Raw genomic sequence first — 23,610 nt, forward strand, 5'->3', positions numbered from 1 at the left:
GATTTGCATTTCTTAATGATTAGTGATATTGAGCCTCTTTTCATGTGCTTATGGTCCATGCTTGGGTGTACCTTCTTCGGGGATATGTCTATTCAAGTCCTTTGCCCATTTTTGGATTAGGTTGTTTGTTGAGTTGTAGGAGTTCTTTATATATTCTAGATATTAATTGCCTATCAGGTAAATCATTTGCAAATATTTTCTCCCATGCTGTGGGTTGTCTTTTTACTCTGTTGATAGTGCCCTTTGATGGACAAAATTTTACAGTTTTGATAATGTCCAAATTATGTTTTTCCTTTTTTTGCTTGTGCTTTCGGTATCATATCCAAGAAATCATTGCCAAATTCAGTGTTTATATCTTTTGCCATATGTTTTCTCCTAGGAGTTTTGTAGTTTTAGCTCTTATGTTTAGGTTTTTGATCCATTTTCAGTTAATTTTTGCATGTGGTATAAGGTAAAGGGTTCAGCTTCATTCTTTTGCGTGGATATCCTATTTTCCTGGCACTGTTTGTTGAAAAGGCTGTCCTTTCTCCATTGAATTGTCTTGGCTTAATCATTTTTTATTGCCAAATAGTATTCATTGTGTAGATATATACCATATTGTATTTATCCATTTACCAACTGATGGACATTTGGATTGTTTCCAGTGTTTGGCTAGTCTGAATAATGCTGCTATGAACATTTATGTGTAAGTTTTTGCGTGGCAAACATTTTTGTTTCTCTTAGGTAGAAACCTAAAACTGGAATTAGTGGGTCATGTGATAACTGCATGTTTATAGGAAATGGCTAAACTGTTTTCTTAAGTTTCTGTGTCTTTCACATTCCTACCAAGTAATGCATGAGTGTTTCACTTTACCCTCACCAACATTTAGTATATATAGTAAGTCTTTTTGAATTTAACCATTCTAGTAGATGTGGAATGGCATCTCATTGTGGGGTTAATTTGCATTTCTTAAATGACGAATAACTAATGTTGAATGCTAATCTCCTATTTTTCTGGCTGTAGCCTCCTGTCATTCCAATTCTCACTCCCTTTTTCCCACCACACTTAGTCTTAAGCTTGATTAAGACATCCACTTTCAACACCTGTTGTTTCGTCTTTTCCTTAGCTTCAGTTCCTTCTTCAATTACTTTTCTTCCCAGTATTCTTAGCTTCTAGTCTTGGAGCAATTCTACTGTTTATATACTCTGCTTTTTTTTTTTTTTTTTTTTTGCGGTACAAGGGCCTCTCAGTGGTTGTGGCCTCTCCCGTTGCGGAGGACAGGCGCTGGACGCACAGGCTCCGCGGCCATGGCTCACGGGCCCAGCCGCTCTGCGGCATGTGGAATCTTCCCGGACCTGGGCACAAACCCGTGTCCCCTGCATCGGCAGGTGGACTCTCAACCACTGCACCACCAGGGAAGCCCTATATACTCTGCTTTTAAACCTAAGCTGCTGAATGCTACCAGAGAAAGTCACAGAATTTTATGTTTTGATACCATTGTGAATTTTTCTGCAACTTTTTAAAATTTTTTATTTTATTTTATTTTTGGCTGCGTTGCGTCTTCGTTGCTGCGTGCAGGCTTTTCTCCACTTGCACTGAGCGGGAGCTACCCCTTGCTGCGGTTTATGGGCTTCTCGTTGTGGTGGCCTCTCATTGCAGAGCACAGGCTCTAGGCACGCAGGCCTCAGCAGCCGCGGCACATGGGCTCAGTTGTTGTGGCACGCGGGCTCCGGAGTGCAGACTCAGTAGTTGTGGCTCGTGGGCTCCAGAGTGCAGGTTCAGTAGTTGTGGCACACCGGCTCAGTTGCTCCGTGGCATGTGGGATCCTCCCAGACCAGGGCGCGAACCCGTGTCCCCTGCATTGGCAGGCAGATTCCTAACCACTGCGCCACCAGGGAAGCTCTTTCTATAACTTTTTATTTTGATTTAGTTTCATATAGAAGTTGCATAAACATTACAAAGAGCTCCCATTCCCTTTTCCTAGGTTATCAATTGTTACGCTTTGTCCCATCTGCTTTATCATATTCTGTCTTCTGTGTGTGTGTGTGTGTGTGTGTGTGTGTGTACAAATATAGGCATATTTTTTCTGAATCATTTGAGAGTTAAGCTGGAGACTTGGGTTATATAGCTATTAAGTGGTAAAGCAGGGATTTAAATTCAGATCTTTCTTTGGTCTCCCTTGTATCTGGCACGTACTTGGTGCTCTGGGAATGCTTCTTGAATTGACCAGTGACTACAACTCACCTGTTAGAATCTATATCGTGTCTCTTCTTGGGGTTTTAGCATGTATAGGTGCGTGGGCTTTGAAGTCAGACTCCCTGGATTCAAATCCTTGCTTTACCACTTACTAGCTGTTTGACCTGAGCAAGTTCCATAATCTCACGAGGCCTCAGTTCCCTCATTTCTAAAATGGAGGTGATAATATTCCTACTTAAAATTGTGAATATTAGAGGAGACAATGCAGGTAAAGAATTTATCATGGACCCTCTCATTTCTATTCTTATCTTGTCCTGCTACTCTGATTTAGCTACTAGCTTCTCTTAGTTTGTCCTGCCCCATGATTTTTTAACTGACAGAGTTGATGAGACATCTAAGTGAATTTCTAGGCAGTTAGCAAAAAGAGAACTCTGGAGAAAGTTCTAGGCTAGAGTCATACTTGGAAGACATTTACTCAGACCTGCTAGTTAGAGCTTTGAAACTTGAACTTTGTAGATAAAAAGACAAATAGCAGGTGATGAGATATTGAGATACAGGTCCCAGGAGCCATAAATCTTTGGACATTCCAGTTTTCAAGTATTTTTTATTGGCTTCTAAACTTTTGAAATATTTCAGAAATATCAACTTTTTGGCATCCATAAAATACAGTCACATACTTGGAAGCAGTACAGAAATTTGAGGTACCCTGATGTTTCTGCCCCTTTTCTACACCCTCTCCAAAGGTACATGTTTTTTTCAATAAAATATTCTATCCTGTTAGATCACACATCCTAGGTTTTGATTCAGAAGATAATGATCATCATAGGTGTGACCCATTTGACAAGTAGGAGGAAAAGAAATCATCAAAGGAATTAATTCCAGAGTAAGATTTCATTAAATGTTATATTGTCTTTTTTTTTTAACTGAGCAGTCATTCTTTATTTTTTTTAACATCTTTATTGGAGTATAATTGCTTTACAATGTTTTGTTAGTTTCTGCTGTATAACGAAGTGAATCAGCTGTACATATACATATATCCCCATATCCCCTCCCTCTTGCATCTCCCTCCCACCCTCCCAATCCCACCCCTCTAGGTGGTCACAAAGCACCAAGCTGATCTCCCTGTGCTATGCAGCTGCTTTGCACTAGCTATCTGTTTCACATTTGGAAGTGTATATATGTCCATGCCACTCTCACTTCGTCCCAGCCTACCCTCCTCCCTCCATGTCCTCAAGTCCATTTTCTACATCTACGTCTTTATTTCTGTCCTGTCCCTAGGTTCTTCAGAACCTTTTGTGTGTTTCTTTTTTAGATTCCATATATATGTGTTAGCATACGGTATTTGTTTTTCTCTTTCTGACTTACTTCAGACTTTAGGTCCATCCACCTCACTACAGATAACTCAGTTTCATTTCTTTTTATGGCTGAGTAATATTCCATTGTACACATATGCCACATCTTCTTTATCCATTCATTTGTCGATGGACACTTAGGTTGCTTCCATGTCCTGGCTATTGTAAACAGAGCTGCAATGAACATTGTGGTACATGACTCTTTTTGAATTTATATTGTCTTTTTAGTCAGTAAGATGTCAGTAACTATTCATTAGTTGCTTTATTTATCAGAGGAAATGGGGCAAGGGGGACATGCACATGAAATCAGAGAAAGTGTAAATGATAATCAGAGAAAATGTAAATGATCACAAGAATCCCTGATGAATTTAGATGTTTAATTGCCAGCTTGTATATGATTAAACTCCAACCATATTTTATTCTTCTAATTTGATAGTTTTCTCAGAATAATTATCCCTTTGAAGGAAATGGGTTACCAGGACCTCTTGTCAGATTCCTTTTACAGAATGAGTTCCATGTAGATAAAATTTTTATAGTGCTGTCTTCCCATGAAAATCAGGAGTAAAATATTTTAGAAAAATAGCACAGAGCCTTGCCAATTTGTCATCAATATCCTTGGTTTGGTTGTCTGTAATAAACAGATTCCGGACTTCCTTGGCGGTCCAGTGGTTAAGACACTTCCACTGCAGGGGGCATGGGTGTGATCCCTGGTCGGGGAGCTAAGATCCCACGTGCTGCACATCGTGGCCAAAAAAATAGAAGAAAAAAAAAAAAAACAGATCCCATTTTTCAATACATGCATACCTTTAATACCTCACTCTGACCGTGAGTGTTAACAGGTGATAAAATTCTAGAATTTAAAATTTTACTGTTTGATAATGAGAAAGCTTATTTCTCAAGTTAAGACCAAATCAGTTGCAGTGATTATTCATTTGACATTTTGGGGTAGAAACTGTTTTATATTTTCAGTACCTTAACTCTTAAAATGAGAATGCTACATAAATTGAGGATGTTTATTAGTAAAGAGAGAACAATATGCTGGTTTGCTGGTTGTGGCCACTTGATTTCACATTTATGGTATATCTTAAGACAAAACAAAAATGTATGAATAACTATAGAAACAAATATATTTCATACTAACTAGAAATCTTGCGTGTCAGATGAGTCTAAGTGACTGTCAGTTTTTTTAGCAGAGGAAAATGAAACTGAGTGTTTATTAATAGGAAAAGGTAGAATTATTTTGTACTGCAGGTGAAATATTTTTTTATTACCTATTTGTTAGACCTAGCTTCTTAAATAATTAGGAGAGATAAAAAGGTTTTAAGTAACATTCACAGTACATAGGTAGCAAGATAATTATACCTCAGAGTGTCTATAAGGTGTTAGCCACAGCTGAGCTTTTTTTTTTTTTCTTTTTCTTTTTCTTTACGCGGGCCTCTCACTGTTGTGGCCTCTCCCGTTGCGGAGCACAGGCTCCGCGGCCGTGGCTCACGGGCCCAGCCGCTCCGTGGCATATGGGATCTTCGCGGACCGGGGCACGAACCCGTGTCCCCTGCATCGGCAGGCGTACTCTCAACCACTGTGCCACCAGGGAAGCGCCAGCTGAGCATTTTTAAATGATCATAATCCCAGGAGGTCTAATTATTTCATAGTTTACATTTGCTTAATCAGAATATATATTGAATGGTCACTCCATCTTTTTGATGGAAACTTTTATTTCATAGTTGGTTTTAGAAGTTTAGAAAAAGCAAGAAAAGAAACCACGTTAACCACATTAACCACACAAGTTATTCTCTGCAAAATTCACCTTGGAATAATACAGGCATAATGGATATATTGTAACTTCGTTCTATGAAATCAAACTTTTGTACACCTGCCTCATGTGTTACCTTTTTTATTTAAAAAAAAAACAGGGAAAAGTTCATACAGTTCTCAGTTCTTTATGAGAAATAGCCATCTTGGTGAAGAAGGGCTTGTTTTGTCTTTTCTGTTAGTATAGGAGGATAGCACTGACGGTGTTCCCATGTGGTTAGGTCCTCACCCTCTGGAAATGATTGAGGCAGAGAGCGTGATGCCAGGGTTTTTTTTTCCTATTAAATACTTATTCATTTTCTCATTGGGGTGCATGTATCTTTTTGAATTAGTGTTTTGGGATGTTTTACATATATATCTATATATATACACACACACCCAGGAGTGGAATTGCTGGGTCATATGTTAGTTCTGTTTTTAGTTTTTGGAGAAACCGCATGTTTTCCACAGTGGCTGCACCAGTTTACACCCCCACCAACAGTGTACGAGGGTTCACGTTTCTCCACATCCTCACCAACATTTGTTATATGTGTTCTTTTTGAAGATAGCCATTCTGACAGGTGTAAGGTGATATTGTGGTTTTGATTTGCGTTTCCCTGGTGATTAGCGATGTTGAGCATCTTTCCATGTGCCTGTTGGCCGTCTGCATTTCCTCTTTGGCAAAATGTCTATTCAGTTCTTCTGCCCATTTTTTAATCAGGTTGTTTGGTTTTTGATGTTGAGTTGTATGAGCTGTTTATATCGTTTACAAATATTTTCTCCCATTCAGTAGATTGGTCTTTTCATTTTGTCATTAGTTTCCTTTGCTGTGCAAAAGCTTTTAAGTTTAATTAGGTCCCATTTGTATATTTTTGCTTTTATTTCCTTTGTTTTAGGAGATGCATCCAAAAAAATATTGCTCAGATTTATGTCAGACTGTTCTGCCTTTGAGGAAAACTCAGACTTCTTAAACTTGCATATCTCTTGAAATTTTGAATCATACTCTCCTTGGTCTTTGGTTCTGTATGACTTAAAGTCAGGTCCTTGGGACTTTAACTTCCTGGCAGTATATTGAGGCTAATGTTAGAGCTAGTTGGACTTCATCCAGCAGATTTAAGACAAATAAATGAGGAGCTATTATAGGGCCTATTGTTGATGAAGTAGAAACAATTTTCAGCTGAATGCTAAATGGCTTCAAAGAGTATGGTGCCTAGTAATTTATTTTGTGTTTTTTAACTACACATGGAAACAGAAGAGAAAAGCCTGATCTTGGAATGACTGATTTAGGCCTGCCAAACAGTTACAGGTATCACTAACATAGGAACTTAAAATTATCGAGGTGATCTCTATGTAATATTGAAACAAGATCAGTGGAGATTCACGTGTTGACTTTTAAGTAGTTTTAAAGCTAATATGCTGCTTTTTTTCTTAATTAAGGGAGACTTGAAAATTACTTAAATTACTGGTGGTTTTTTCAGCATTAGAAGTAGTGAAAATATACAGATAGGATTTTTTTTTTGGCTGAATTGGGTCTTTGTTGCTGAGTGCAGGCTTTCTCTAGTTGCGGCAAGTGGGCTTCTCACCGCGGTGGCTTCTCTTGTTGCGGAGCATGGGCTCTAGGCTCACGGGCTCAGTAGTTGTGGCACACAGGCTTAGTTGCTCTGTGGCATGTGGAATCTTCCCGGACCAGGGCTCGAACCCGTGTCCCCTGCATTGGCAGGCAGATTCTTAACCACCGCGCCATCAGGGAAGCCCGCACATAGGATGTTGTAATGCTGTGAAAAAGAGACTACTTTGATTGTATTTGTATATAGTTTTTATGTTTTAAATGACCTATGGGTTACATTAAATTCCTGAAGAGAATATAGTACAAATTAGAAAGTTTTAAACACAGACTTGTCATCTGGCACACTAATTTTAGATTGTCATAGATTAATCCGCTTCACTATTTAATGGCCTGAAGGAGGAAAGGAGCTAATTTAAACTGGATTAGTGTATTCTACACTGTTAAAGCATTCCCAGATAGATCCTAAAAATTAAAGATGGAAAAGACTGGTAATTTGATTTTTACACAGGTGATTGGATTTCCTATAATTGATATATATAGGGGTTCAGGGTTTGTTTTCGTGATGTGGGTAAATGCAAGTGTTAATCCATTGTATAAACATTTGAGTGCCTAGAACACCTGTTCTATGCAGGTGTGCCAGATACTAGAAATACAGTGGTGAGCAAGACAGATGGCTCCTAAAATTTCGTGTTATTAAAATGTAGTGGGCTGAATTACATGGTCTAAATTTGACCAGGAAAGTGGCTTGTGTATTAACATGTGCTTTGTTTCTAAGTAGTGGTGTTTTTATATTTACTTTTCTCCATATATACATATCTCACTTGCAACAGATAATATTTATCTGCAAGATAACTATTAACTGGGATAAATGCAAGAGGATTTATAGACAAAAAATGGTTTGACGTTTATTGGAAACTTTTAAAAAATCAACTATATATTCTCAGTGAACAGAACATGGTATTTAAAACACCAGTTATTCAAATTAACATTTTTATTAGATGGGTAGTAGCAGTTTAATTTATTCAAACTTTTAAATGGTAAGAGTTATGAGAACAAAGGACCACACCTAACTCATTGAGGCTGGATTTGTGTCTTATTTTTTTTGTATCCCTCACAACTCTGCATATAGTCAGTGATGAGTGAATGGGTTCATTGAAGGTGTTTACCCGGGAGTGTTTTATCTTGGCAATTTTGATATAACCATTATACTAATAGAATTGAGAAAAATTGTTTAAATAAAAGGCTACTCTTTTTTTAAAAAAATAGCTGTTGTTTTGAGCATTTCAACTTTGTAGTAAATGAGTAAAAATGTGTCAAATTACAGGGTTTTTTTTTTAATACTTTAAGATTCTTTTAAGTTCTCTGAAGAAATCTCTTGACCTCAAATTACCCAGCTTATTATAAGGTAATCTTTAGGTTTTATATTTGATTACTGGTTACTAAACTCTTCAGGAGAAGGACTTTTGTTTTTAATGAAAGTTCTTATCTAATAAACTCTTCAGGAACACAAATTAGTTTGTAGCATAACTAGTAATTGGACAAAGAAGTGTGGGGAAATTGCTTTTTCTGTATTTTATGAAGAATTAGGAAACATTCAGAGGTGATTCTTGATGAAAGGAATAAGCTATGCTGCCTTTTATTTTTTAAAATAAATTTATTTGTTTCTTTGTTTATTTTTGGCTGCATTGGATCTTTGTTGCTGTGTGCAGACTTTCTCTAGTTGCGGCGAGCAGGGGCTGCTCTTCATTGCGGTGCGTGTGCTTCTCATCGCGGTGGCTTCTCTTGTTGCGGAGCACGGGCTCTAGGCGCGCGGGCTTCAGTAGTTGTAGCTCGCTGGGCCTAGAGCGAAGGCTTAGTAGCTGTGGCGCATGGGCTTGGTTGCTCTGGGGCATGTGTGATCTTCCTGGACCAGGGCTCGAACCCTGGTCCCCTGCACTGGCAGGCAGATTTTTAACCACTGCGCCACCAGGGAAGCCCCAGTAACATGTTATTTTAAAAAGCAGTCCAAGTTGATCTTGTTTAAGGTACCAAATCATTTTCAGGTTTTGGAAATTATATAAGAAGTTGATATGGAGAGAAGGTAAGAAAGGGAAAAGTTTGTTTTTCTGCTTATATCTAAATGAGGATAATTTTTTAGAAAATTATTTTAAAATGTAAAAAATAAAATAATTACTTAGTGGAAAACTGATACTTGCAGAAACTTGAACTCATTAGTTATGTGGCTCATCTTGGTGTAACTCATACTTGTAATATTTATCCTTTACCTAGCATAGGTATAAATCTGAGTAATATTTTGAACCAAAATGACTTTCTCTACTCCATTGTCCTTTCTTCTTCTTCTTCTTCTTTTTTTTTTTTTTTTTGCGGTACGCGGGCCTCTCACTGTTGTGGCCTCTCCCGCTGTGGAGCACAGGCTCCAGACTCGCAGGCTCAGCGGCCATGGCTCACGGTCCCAGCCGCTCTGCGGCATGTGGGATCTTCCCTGACCGGGGCACGAACCCGTGTCCCCTGTATCGGCAGGCAGACTCTCAACCACTGCACCAGCAGGGGAGCCCTCTTATTATTTTTAAAAAGCAATTTTATTGAGATAAATCTGCATACAATAAAACTTACTCATTTAAAATGTGCAGTTTTAGTTACGAGAGTTGAAAATAGTTGTGTAACCATCACTTTGATCGTGATGTGGAGCATTTCTGTCACACTTTGGAGTTAATCTTGTCTCCTACCCCTGGTCCCTGGATCTGCTTTCTGTCATAGTTGCTTTTTGTAGCAATTCATATAAATTGACTCATACATTATATAGTCGTATCTGTCTTTTTTCACTTAGCATAATAATTTGGAGATTCACCCATGTTGTTATGTTCATAAGTAGTTCCTTTCTTGTTATTACTGAATAGTATTCCATTGTGTGGATATACTGCAATTTGTTTATCCATTCACATTTGAAGGATATTTGGATTGTTTCCAGTTCTTGGCTACTATAAATAAAGCCACTATGAACAATTGAGTACACGTCTTTTCAGGGACATGTGTGTAAATACCTGTAAATGGGAGCTTTGCTGTAGTTTAAATGTAAGGCCTTGTCTCTTAGTTTTGATGGGGGAGATAGAAAAATTTATGTTAAACCAGAAGGTCAAAATTTATCTCAGGGAAAGAGTCAAATTGCCAGCTATTACTCCTATTCTTATACTTCTGTTTTATTCTTTATCTTCCTTCCCCCCAAAAAAGGCTATTACCTTTTCCCTTAACTAAAACGTCTTATAAAATGGCATTCCTTATTTAAAACTCAAATTTATAAGAATATGCTAATTTCTTTTCAGCACAGTTGTTCTCAAAGGGCTTTTTTTTTTTTTAAGTATAGTTGATTTACAATGTTGTGTTAAGAATATGCTAAATTTTGAATGGGCTAGTTGAACCATGGCTATTTTATACACTTCCTGTCCCCTACCCCCTAGTATTTCCACCTCCTACTAAACTTTATTGTTTTGGAGCCTTTTTTCATTTCTTTCTATAGCACCCCCTTTCTCTTCAGAATAGGGACCTGTATAGTACACATGACTTAAGGGAAATACAGAAGAAGCTACAGATAAAGCTTCATGATTTGTCATGTCATATATTAGGGGTTTACTGGAGATTGAGATGCAGACCATGTTGATCTGACTTAATGAAACCTGTGAAGTAAGCTGTATTTGCTGACTCATCTATATATGTTATAATCTCTTCTGCAGTGTAGTTAAGGATTGATTTAGAAGCAGGTGATACCTGAAAACTTGCTCCCTGCCCTCCCAAATATATTCATATGTATACATACAAATGCCCGTATACACATCCCATATTTCTTAAGTTATTTTGAGTTGGTCAGATTTCACTCACGGTGTGGGTTATTCTAATCCTTTTATTATAACAGCATTTACTGCAGTATTTAGGGAAACGGAGTTTGAATTGAGGTCAGAGGAAAAATTTGGAGAGTTAGCAGGTAGATTGGGTAGGGTAGAGTATTTGACACATGCTACCTGAGAAAAAGGGAGAGAAGGCAGGGAGTGGAATAAAATAATTTTGCCTGTTTTGCAGTTGGGCATTCTACAAGTACTTATTAAAATTAAAATGCCTTTTTTTTTAACAAGGTAATGTTTGGTGCTGTTGAGTTACAAAGATTAATCTGATATAGAGCCTGCCTGAAAGAAGGCCACATGGCTCAGTAACACTGTTCCAGACCTGGAATTAACTAAAGTACCAGTAAATATTGTACCAGTTAACGTTGCTCATACCTGATAAGAGGGTATATCCAGATTAGTATAGGAGACTAAAATTCAGCCCTTTGTCCCAGGTCAGCTTTGTCCTGACCCTTCAGTTTTGCTGGCTATCTACCCCTCCAATTCCTGCCTCTGTCTCTGTTAGACTGTGAGCTAAGTGACGTGTTGTTCTATTCTGCTCCTTTACAAGGTGGATTGTTTGTGAGATTTCCTACTAGAGAGACTGCTGTTCTGAGCGTCCTGACAAGTAAAACAAAAATGGAGTACGGGCATAGACTGCAAATAATTACAATATAGTCAAAGCGGTGCTCTTAACAACTGTCGCAGCCTTACAAAGACTGACTCTTATAGTAGGTAAAAGACAATCCAAAGTAAGTTAAAACAAGGGAAAATAGGTTAAGCCATTGGAGAGGAAGAAGAACATGAAATTAGTGAGGTGATAGTGAGGATTTTCTCCTTTATGCACATTTTATTTTATTCATTTTCTCTCTTTTTTTTCCACCTCTTTCCTCCCTCTCCTTTAATTTATTTTGTGGTTTTATGCCACTGAAATGTTTGTGTTTTATCCATTTGTGTTTTGGCCTCTCAGTGATAAACATTTTGTTATCTTGTCTTTTCCAGATGCTCTGTAGGTCAGTGTGTGCTTTGCTGGCTTCTTATTGGCATTACAGAGTTTGGGTGGGACGTTTGTTTTAGTATTTCCCTTGTATATTATTGATCACTCAACTCTTGCTTTGGTATTGCTTTGCTACCTGGCATAACTAGAAATTAACTTAATTTGGAGTTTTTAACAAGGACACACCTGCTACTGCATATCCAACTGAGGAATAGCCCTGCTTTATTGGAGAAGTTTGTCTCTTTAACTGCAATAGAATAAGAAGGTTGAGAGGAGGCATTCACTTGACTCATAAGCATTCACATCTGATGTTTTCAATGAGAGCACTATTTCTTACAGTTGATTAAAATGGATAATCACAAATCAGTTTAGATTGCCATTGAATTAGAGTTTGAGTGTATGGAGATGAGATAGGAAATAATAGTTCACTTGTTATTGTTAGGTATTTGGTTGAAATCCTTAGAACATCAGGTCCAAATATTTATTTTTCTTAGGTCTTATTTTGAAATAATCTCAAATTTATAGGAAGTTGCATTAATAATACAAATAATTCCCATATACCCCCAGCAAGATTCACTCATTGTTAACATTTTGCTACATTTGTGCTATCATTCTGTTATATTATTTTTTTTCCCTAACTGAGAATAAGTTGCATGCATCTTGTCCCTTTACCATATAGTACTTAGACATATACTTTCTAAAAACAGCATTCTTATATTTTCAAGGACATTCCAGTTATCATATCAAGGAAATTTAACACTGATATAATACAATTCTCTAATATACAGCCCACATTCAGATTTCTCTAGTTTCCTCAGTAATGTTCTTTAATAATTTTTTTCCAGTCTAAGATCCAACCCACAATATTCATTGTGTTTAGTTGTCATGTCTCTATTTTCCTTTAATCAGAACCATTTCCTTAACCTTTCTTTGTCTTTTATGACACTGACACTTTTGAAGAGTGACAGACCATTTATTTATAGAATATCCCTCAATCTGGGTTTCTCTCATGTGTCCTTGTGATGAAATTTAGGAAATATAGTAGTTTGGGCAGGAATGCTACATTACTGCTATGTGCTTCTCAGGGCATCACATCAGGAGGCATATGTCCATTTGTCCTGTTTTCAGTGATACCAGCTTCGATCTTTTGGGGGGGTTTTTTGGGGTTTTTTTGTTGTTTTTTTTGTGGTACGCGGGCCTCTCGCTGTTGTGGCCTCTCCCGTTGCGGAGCACAGGCTCCGGACGCGCAGGCTCAGCGGCCATGGCTCACGGGCCCAGCCGCTCCGCGGCATGTGGGATCTTCCCGGACCGGGGCACCAACCCGTGTCCCCTGCCTCGGCAGGCGGACTCTCAACCACTGCGCCACCAGGGAAGCCCTATAAAGAAACATTTGAGTTATTTTGAATGAATCCTAAAACCTTTATCCATCTTTTATGGCATAGCAAATACACAGTCAATTTTCAGCATTAAGTAAAACTTTAAAAATTAGCCAGTGAATTTTGAGTGTTTGGATTCTATTTCTTATGATGTTTTAAAGCCATGTTGTTAATATAAATAGTAAATTTACTCTGTAAAATCCTAAAACTTTTCCTAAAATTTACTATAGAAATTGGGGTTAATAATATACCTTTATGGGGGGAAAATAGTTATCTAGCTATTTTAGGACATATTGATTGAACACAGTTTTATTTTCCAGACAAGCTTTCTATAACACTTGAGTAACCTGTCGCAGTAATTATACTATAGAAATTTTAATCTGTGGGGAAATGTGGTGTAACCCTTCATTGTAAATGTTAGAAATATGGCTCCTCTTTCTGTCACAACGGGACCAAGAGTCTCTTTCTCCCCAGTCAGGAGGATCCCAAAGGATATTCTTGGGACACTGAGGGCACCCCGCTATCTCCTTGTAAAAGTTGTTCTTTAATTGGTGGCTCTTTATGCTAAAGAAATTAGCTAAACTTTAGAAAAAAAGAAAAATACCTAGTTTTGCTTACTTTGGGTACAAATGATTATAAAAAGTAATTCTTCCTTACCTAGCCTGTGGCCAGGTGAAGAAAAATCTATATGTTAAAGTTACATATTGTCAAATTATACATTGGTGTCAGATAGCAAATGAAATGTTTTTCTTAATTTTACATAGCAGCCCTTTTTATATAGCTATAATAGTGAAAGCACTCCTTAAAAGTTTAGACAATTAAAATGTACATAGTCAGTTTGAACTGTCTCAACTCTGTTTCATGTTAAATGTGTTACAAGAATGAATCTGAAGTCTGCTGCAGTAAAACACTGAAGGCTTTAAAATGTTTTCTTGCATAAAACTCAAAGTTTAGCTGCTTATGAGGGTAGGGAAGGCAGGAAGCTAATGTCTGTCTCAAGATACAGGACAGCTGTTTGCTCATCAACCTCAACTGTGTGAGTAGACTTAAGCCTGTAACCCTATGTAATTAGGCATAATAATTTAAAATTTTTTAAATCTAAAGTGCTTAAAGATAACACATCAGTGTGATGAGATTTTTTTAGGGTCTATTTTTTTTCTGGTGGGTGCGATGTTGAGGGTAGAGTGGGTGGTAGATTTTTATTTATAAAATATTTTTGAGAATATCACTTAATAACCATGCATCTTTTTTCATCATTATTCCATTCCTGTGAAGCAAAAGAATATAAATCTTTAGATCCCTTTATTTTGCAGTTGATTTCAGCCTTTTAAAATTAATACTTTAACCAAACAGTCATGAAAATGTATTTTGGGAATATGATGTTAGATATTAATATAGAAAATTGCTCTTGGAAATAATTAAATAACTTAAATTATAATTAATAATTTTTTTTAATTTATTTATTTGACTGTGTTGGGTCTTTGTTGTAGTTCACGGGCTTCTCACCACAGTGGCTTCTCTTGTTGTGGAGCACGGGCTGTAGGCACACAGGCTCAGTAGTGGTGGCATGCGGGCTCAGTAGTTGTGGTGCACAGACTTAGTTGCTCCACGGCATGTGGGATCTTCCCGGACCAGGGATCGAACCAGTGTCCCCTGTATTGGCAGGCGGATTCTAACTGCTGCGCCACCAGCGAAGTCCCTAAACATGACATTTCTTGATGACACACAGCTGTATTTGTCTGGAACATGAAAGATTGGTCTTGCATCAGATGTAACTCCACAAAAGAGGAGGAAAGGAAGCAAAAATATGTCTTAAAGAATGTTGGTGAAAGTTAGGTATATTTTCTTTGGGTTTTAGGTAAAGTGATTTTTAGCAAATTCAGCAAAGTCATTGTAATGTTATTTTAAAATAAAGGCATGGATGGGTGAATTAAGTGGTGTTGCAGGTTTTGAGTTCTGTCGGTAGTGACTGCTTCTTGGATTAAAGTGAGCCATTTTTTTACATTTAGATGCTGGTAGAGTGCTTTCTAATCTAGAAGCACTGGTAGTGTTATGGATGGTGCATTAAGTCTTTCAGGAAGGATTAGGTGTCAGTGGTTTTATTGTAAGAGAATCTCCTGTGTTCGGGATGATCCTACTAAAGCCTAAAAGTAGTCTGGGTTTCAGCACTGACCATCACTCTCACTGTGTGTTTAGAAACATGGTGGGTGTTGTGGGGGGAGGTTGTAGCAAGAAGTAGAAACACAGCTTTATGTTCTGTAAGAACTTGCTGTTTACTGGAATCTAATCAGGGGCCTGAACACATCTGAACAGATACCCATTCTAACTGAAAATGGGAAAGGGGGAGATTATTTTAAAAGATATGTGAAAATCTTGTGGAATTGGCAAGAAGTTTACAGCTTTGGTACCTTTCTATGTGTTTGGTGTTCTTCCTCTTCTCCACCCCAACCTTTTCAGATTGGTTCATTGGGTCAGTTTTTCACCCGTGTCTACATAACTTTTCTGGAGATATTATCCCATGGTACCAATGGAGCAACAAGAGTTAAGACCTGTAGGTAGTACAGGTTGTATTAAAAGGGAATGTTAACAAGGAGTCAATAGTTGGCAAGTCTAACTGCAATTTCTTTAACTGATTAGGAAGCAGGGAGGGGGCTGATAATATTACCTTCCTCATACAGATATGGTGAAACTAAATGAGACAGTTCATCTAAAGTGCTTAGCACAGGGTCTAGTACATAACAGCTAATGTTTTCAGTGAGTACTTACTAATGCATATCGAAGTATGTACTTTTCTAATCTGATTTTTTAATTTAGGGAGAAGGTTTGGAGAACTTAAGATTAAATGATGACCTATGGATACCTCACTCAGAGCATTTAATTCAGAGGTGGAGTGGCTGTCTGACTGGGCTGGTAGTTATGCCCTAAACTGTTCATGATATTCTATTAACCTTAGATTGGCTTACTGTTGAGCATTGTATGTTTTTAATCAGGAGCTTAGAATAGTTTTTCCGTATTTGTTTTAGCCATTTGAACCCTTTGTTCAAATGAAGTCTTTTACAGAAACCTGGTATTTAAAAATAGTAAAAAGGAACTGTTCTTGAAGCAGAAATGTTCAACCCAATCTACCATCTCAGTTTTCTCCTCACCTGTGCCCTCTGCCTTGGCAATCATTGATAGAATGCATAGTTATAAGAAGTAAAAGCACACTTATGAGAAATTAATTTAGTGAATGATTGCCTGAATGGATAAGCATGCATAATCCCATACACACCCTTAGATGTTTTAAGATTTTATTTTTGACTCTGGCTGCTTGTAGACTGGCTGTTAACTGAAGTTGACCATGATACTGGTTTATCTTGAAAGGTGGTACTAATAAACAACCCCAGAAACTTGTATTTTACTTTACAGATATTGTTGACCATACCACATATCACATTGTGTTCTCCTTATAAACTATATGTGAAATACTCACTCTTATGTTATCTGAGTCAAGGTTAATTGTATTTCTGAGTGAATGATTTCATTTTTCTTTTGAATATTGTACCTCTTAACTAGTCATATCCTTTGCATTGGCTGTTAGGAAGAGTAGAGTCAGCTGAATGGCTTCTAATTAGTAAAAAAGCCCTATGGGCATGCGTTTTGTTTTGACAATATACCTGACCCCTCATTTTTTCTACCACTTTGTCTTGGATTGACCATTTTTGCTTCTGTCTAATGTCATATAGCATGCATTTTAAAAGTCACCTTAAATCCTTTTCAACACACCATGAAGTATATAAAAAATCATAGTGATGTGTTTAGTGAACAGCACTTGTTAAACCCTCCGTCCCATTATAGGGTGATGCTTATAGGTTTAAATTCAGACACCTTAGCGTGGATACAAAGCCTTCACTATATGGCCTTACTGTTTCTAGGATTAGTCCATCCTGTATTCCAGACACACAGGATTCTCTCCCCTGATAAGATACCGTACTTACTTTATCCTGCCCCATAAGTATAAGTAGTAGGTATAAGCACTTACTAATCAATGTATCCTTTTATAAACTTTGGTAGGAGGATGTTAGAAACCTTTCCCTCACACTTGTAATCAAGAAATCAGCTCGGTAGGAAGTAAGATTAAGAGATCTCCTAACAGGCGATCACTGTCTGTGAGACAAAGGACACCTTTTATGTACCTGCCCTTTGTGAGCTGTGGGTAAAGAAGGAGTCTTGGATTTATGACTGTAAGATGTTATGGAAAAACCCGAACGAACTTTTTGGCTAACACAATATTTGTGGCTTCTTTCTCACAACTAAAGTGGAGTTGAGTAGTTACCACAGACTATATGGCACACAAAGCCTAAATTATTTACTTATCAGGCCCTTTAGAGGAAAAGTTTACCAACTCGTAATATACAGTGTTGGGGATACAACCCTGAAAAAACTAAATAATCATTTTGTGTATTTTATTTGGTTTTTCTCTTTTTCTATTAGTCTTTACAGACTATATTATTAGTTCATCGTTCATATTTCAATTCATATTGAAATTCGATGTTGGTTACTATAAATAGCTCTCATAACTCTGAGTTTGTGGGGTATGTGTCCTTAGTAGGCCTTTCCCTGAAATGAGAAACTAAGAGCCGTATGCCCAGATTCTGTCCAAGGGTAGACTTCAATTTGGGGTATGTGGGTAGGAAACTAGAATGAGGGAAGACTTTACTGTGCAGTACCAGTATCCCACAATAGGTCAAAGAGGAAGAATACTTAGTTTCAAGATTTAATAAAATTGAAGTATAATTAGTTTCAAGATTTAATAAAATTAGTACTTTTATTGTTTAATCAAGAATATTCATAAGTGGTACTTTTTGGGGGGGAAGAAGGTAAGAGTATGGTGATGAAGAATACAGTGGCTGCTGACTGCTAGTACAGTTTGGTGCATGAAGCCAAGGCTCCAGCTTGTTTTACCTTCCCTTGCTTTTACGCTGCCAGTCGACACAGTGAAAAGGCAAATAACAAGTTCTTATTTTTATGAAAATAGTTTTGACCCCCTGGGCCTCTGAGAGAATCTCAGGGATCGGATCCCCAGGGGGTCCACAGATAAGCTTTGAGAATTACTGACCTAGGGCATGGACTCTAGCCAGACTGCTAAGGTTGACTCTTAGTTCCATCATTTACTACTAGCTGTATGACTTAAGCAATTTACTTTAACCTCTCCATGCTTGTCTGTGATATGGTGATAATACCTATTGCCTAGGTTTGTTATGAGGATAAAGGAGTTGAGGTTTATAAACGTGCTTAGAACAGTGCTTGGCACATAAAGCACTATATAAATATTATTAAATAAAACCAAATGGTAAATCCGGTTATTTGTATAAAAAGTGTTATACAAAGTTTCAGAAGAACAGGAGAGATTTAAATTCAGAGATTGACCATACAATGGAAGAAATCAGGGAGAAACATTCATTTACAAGTATTGGAAACTAAGTTGGAGATTTGCCTTAGGAGAAGAGATTTCTTAAAGGGGCTGGGGACAGAGAGGTGAAGCACAAAGTCATGCGTGTTGAGTTATGAGGTTTAAGGTCAGAGAAGAAGAAATAAAAAGAAGGTTCATACAAGTGGATCTTGCATACATAGAGCTTATTTTGTTAGTCTTTTGGAGAATAAAAGTGAATGAAAGCCCATGAATGTGGAAACCAATGGGAAAATTTGAGTGGGTTCCCCATTTTGCAAAAAAAGGTATTGGGTTGCCTTGTGCAGATAGTAACTAATTCTTTAAGATATGCAATATGGAACCTAGGTCGGTTTGAGAACATAAAATTGACTGCAACTTTAATTATAAAACTACTAGATTTGGTATGCCAACTTAAGCAAATTGCTAAATGAACCTCTCTCTGAGTGAAATGAATTAGAAAAGATACCCCAAAACTTAGAGTGTGAGGCTAAGCATCTTTGTTCAGTGTACAAACTGTATAACATATGTATTGGGCCCTGCTGGCAAATCTAGATCTTTTCTCAAACAGCAAATTCAGTTTCTTTAAAAAGAGCCTATTGCAGCCTGTTTGCCTTGTGGTAAATTCTTGGTTACCACAGGTTGTAGTACAAGGCTGCGCTACCTTGCCAGCACAGTTTCATTCATGCATTCAACAAATATTGAATGTCTACCATGTGCCAGGCATTATTTTAAGCATCAGTGAATAAAATGGACAGAATCTGCTGTTACAGAGGTGACATTTTAGTAAAGGGACGAGAGATAAGTGTAATTTAATAGTAAATTAAGATCAAAGGCATTGAAGAAAAATAAAACTGGAAAGGGTAATAAAGGATGCTGGTTGCAATTTTAAATGGGGTAAAGGAAGCCCTCTCTCAAAAGATGACATTTGAGCAAAGGTCCTGAAGGAGATGAGGGGACCTAGTTGTAGTGACTTCTGGAGGGTAGAAGTTACAGCAGTTACAAAGGCCTTATGACAGGAGCATAGCTGGCATATCTGTATATGATCAGGGAGGAGTGGGAGAGGAGGTCAGGTAATGGGGGAACAGATTATAAAAGAGCCTTTAAGTCATGGTAAGGAGTTTGGCTTTTACTTGGTGAATTGAAGGATTTTGAGTAAGCAAGCAGTGTGATCTGCTTTAGATTTTAATATAATCACTGGCTGCTGTATTGAAAATACACCATAGGAAGATAAGAACAGAAGCAAGGAGACCTATATACCAGTAACTATATTAGTTATCAATTGCTATATAGCAAATTATTCCAAAAACTTCATGGTTTAAAACAACAAACACTTATTGTCTCACACAGTTTCTGTCAGGAATATAGACGTAGCTTAGCTGTATAATTTTGGCTCAGAGTCTCTCATGAGGTTGCAGCTCAGAGATTAGCCAAGGTTGCAGTCATCCAAACACTTAACCAGGGCTGAAGGATTTGCTTCCAAGTTCACTCATGCACCTTTTGGCCAGAGACCTCAGTTCTCAGCAAGTGGGGCTGTCCTTATGACAGTGGTAGCCGCCTTCCCTGGAGTGAGTGATCTACAAGAGAGAGAGAGAGAGCAAGGCAGTAGCCATAATGTACAGTGTCTTTTATGACTAGACTCAGAAATGACAAACCAACACTTCCACAGTATTCTGTTGGTTATCCAGACCAACACTGATAAAATGTGGGAGGGGACTACAAAGGGCCAGAATATCAGGAGGCATGGGGATCATTGGGGGCCACCTTGGAGGCTGGCAACAAATAGAAAATGAAATTTTAAAAAGATACCATGTATTGCCTTTTAACAAATACCTAGGAATATCTACAAGAAATATGCAAGACCTGCATGAACACTGTCAAAACATTACAGGGAACTTAAAGAAGACCTAAATTTAAGAGTCTGCTGTGTTTGTACATCTGTAGATTCAGCACAACGCTAACAGGTCCCCCTCCCATAGAAATTGACAAACTGAATCTAAAATTTGTATGGAAATGTGGAAACTGCCAAGAATAAGCAACACAATCTTGAGGAAGAATAAAACTGATACCAGCTATCCAAAATCTATAATAACTTGAAACAGGATAGACAAAATAGACCAGTGGGATAGAATTGAGAGTCTAGGAAAAGACCCGCATTACATGTATGATAACCCATGTATGGACAAGAGTGAGACTGCAGTGCAGTAGGGAGAGGACAGTCTTTTCAATAAATGGATTTGGGTTAATTAGATAACCGTATGGAGAAAAACATGAATCTTAATCCCTACCTTATTCCATACAAAAAATCAACTCCAGATGGATTACAGATCTAAATGTGAAAGGTAAAATAATAAAATTAATAGGAAAATAGAGAGCATCTTCGTGACCTTGGAGTAGGCAAAGATTTTTAAAATAGCTAACTATAAAAGATAATTGTTAACAAAATCATATTAAGGTGAATTTTGGTTTCAAGACACCATTAAAAATGGAAAGACAAACCATCGTGGAAGGTAAAGTAAGCAAAAGGCAATCCAACAGAAAAAAGTGCACAGAAAACTTAGACACTTAACAAAAGAGGATTTTAAGAATATTTAAAATAGAAAGGCAGATGTATTAATTTCTTAGGGCTGCAATTACAAATTAATACAAACTAGGGAGCTTAAAAACAACAAAAATTTATTCTCTCACAGTTCTGGAGGCCAGAAGTTCAAAATCAAGGGGTTGGCAGTGCCATGCTCTGTACAAGCTCTAGGAGAGAATACATTTCTTGCTGCCAGATTCTAGTGGCTGCATGCATTCTTTGGCTTGTGGCCACATCACTCCAGTCTCTGCCTTTGTCTTCACATCACCTTCTCCTCTGTGTCTCTCAAAACTCTCTCTGCCTTTCTCTTATAAGTATACATGTGATTGCATCTTAAGCCCAACCGAACAATCCAGACTAGCTCCTCTTCTTAAGATCCTTAACTTAATCATCTTTTGCCATATAAGATAGTATTCAGAGGTTGCAGAGATTAGCACATAGACATGTCTTTGGGGCTACCATTTTGCCCAGTATAGCAGGCAGTACTAAGTATTGGTGAGGTATGGAGTAACCGGAATGCTCATACTTTGCCAGGGGCTCTAACGTTGCCAGGAGTGTGTAAATTTGTATAACCCGCTTTGGGAACTGGTAGTATCTGCTTAAAGGTGAACATACATATACCCTGTGACCCAACGTGTCCCCTCCTAGGTATATACTGAGCAGAAATGTGTATGTATGTTAGTCAAAAAACACATAAAATAATGTTCATAACAGCAATATTTGTCATAGTCATAAGCTGGAAAGTTCCCAAATCCCTGTCATCACTAGAGTAGATAGTGGTTTATTCATACAGTGTAATACAGTGTAATATACTAGATAGCAAAGAGAAGGAGTGGACTGTGGTTGGACACATTAGCGTGGTTGAATCTCAAAAACAATTTGAGAGAAGCCAGACACAATGTGTGTACACTGTATAATTCCATTTATTAAAAGTTGAAGAATAGGAAAAGCGAATCTAGAGTATTAGAAGTCAGCATAATGGTTATCCTTGGGGAAAGGATAATATTTGGAAAAGAGCATGAGGAAGCTTTTGAGGGGTACTGATGATAATCTGTTTCTTTTTTTTTTTTTTTTTTTTTTTTATTGCTGTACGCGGGCCTCTCACTGTTGTGGCCTCTCCCGTTGCGGAGCACAGGCTCCGGACGCGCAGGCTCAGCGGCCATGGCTCACGGGCCTAGCTGCTCCGCAGCATGTGGGATCTTCCCAGACCCGGGGCACGAACCCGTGTCGCCTGCATCGGCAGGCGGACTCTCAACCACTGTGCCACCAGGGAAGCCCGATAATCTGTTTCTTGATTGGGGTGCTTAGTTACCCAGTTGTGTTCAATTTGTGAAAATTTAAGCTTTACACTTGGGACTTGTATATGTTTAAAGAAAAAAAGAATGGGAGTTGTTGGTTACTTTTGTAGGTTTCTTTACTATAGGACATCTCAGTTGAACTAATGGGAGTATCTTTCATTTTGATATGCATTGATTATTCTGTTCTGTTTGAAAGTTTTAGTAGAGCAACTTGATTATAACATTTGTAAGGACTTTGAATTGCAAGTGACAGAAGCCCAAAGCAAACTAAAGCAAAATGAGAATTTGTTCACATAATTGGGAAGTCTGAGGGGTGGAGCTGTCCTCAGTAAGCCTTTGTCTTGGCTGTCTCCTTCCTACCCATTTTGGCTTTGCTTACCTTATTTTAATTAATTATGCGGCCTCTTTCTCCATTGTGGCAGAGACGGCCACCAGCAGCACCAGGTTTACATTGTATTGTCTTCAATGTAATCTCAGAGCAAAGTCTGCCTCTTTCCCAGTAGCACCAGTAAAATCCAGGAGGAATGAATGATTGGCTCAGATTGAGTCATAATGCCCAGGCTTGGATCACGTGCCCATCACTGAGACAGGTCTGGCCCTGAGGAGGAGGGCTTAAGCCTACCCAAAGCAAATGAAATGGTCTTCCCACAGGAACAAGAGGTTCTGTTAATCTGAAAGAGGAAGGAAACATACCAGGCAGACAGAAACTATCAGTTTCAGGAATATGGATGTCTTCCCAGTCCAGTTATTGAATGATTTTATAATTATTAAGATACCACGGATTTTATTTAGCCTTGGTGAATAGAAAACTGTGTGCTAAAATAGAGGACAGTTTGTACCAATTACATTACTGTCATTTTTCACATCATAGCTACAGCTTTCTGTATAAACTATACCTGGTGATACAGATTTGGATGAAATATTGCCTTTCATAGTTCTTTCCCCTTATTGGGTGATGAACATATACTTAAATAAGAGATGAGGCTTAGCAAGAGCAAATAATACTTTAAATTTACATTACTTGGATTAGAGACTCCCACAGTTAATAATATTACCTGTGCTTGAGTCCCATGTCTACCTAGCCTCCCCACATCATCTTCAGTGATGACCGCATTAAAGTCATTTGCTTATTTAATCCAGAGGTTGGCGGATTTTTGGTTCATCACCTGTTT

General features: G+C 37.9%; 1 protein-coding gene across 4 annotated transcripts in view; it reads left to right on the forward strand.

Annotated features, from left to right (window-relative positions):
• Positions 1–23,610, forward strand: part of ZFAND6 (zinc finger AN1-type containing 6) — a 75,949-nt gene that overhangs the window by 26,706 nt on the left and 25,633 nt on the right. The gene's annotated exons all lie outside the window — the stretch shown is intronic.

The sequence above is a fragment of the Stenella coeruleoalba genome (assembly GCF_951394435.1).
Source record: "Stenella coeruleoalba genome assembly, chromosome: 2".
Taxonomy (NCBI): Eukaryota; Metazoa; Chordata; class Mammalia; order Artiodactyla; family Delphinidae; genus Stenella; species Stenella coeruleoalba.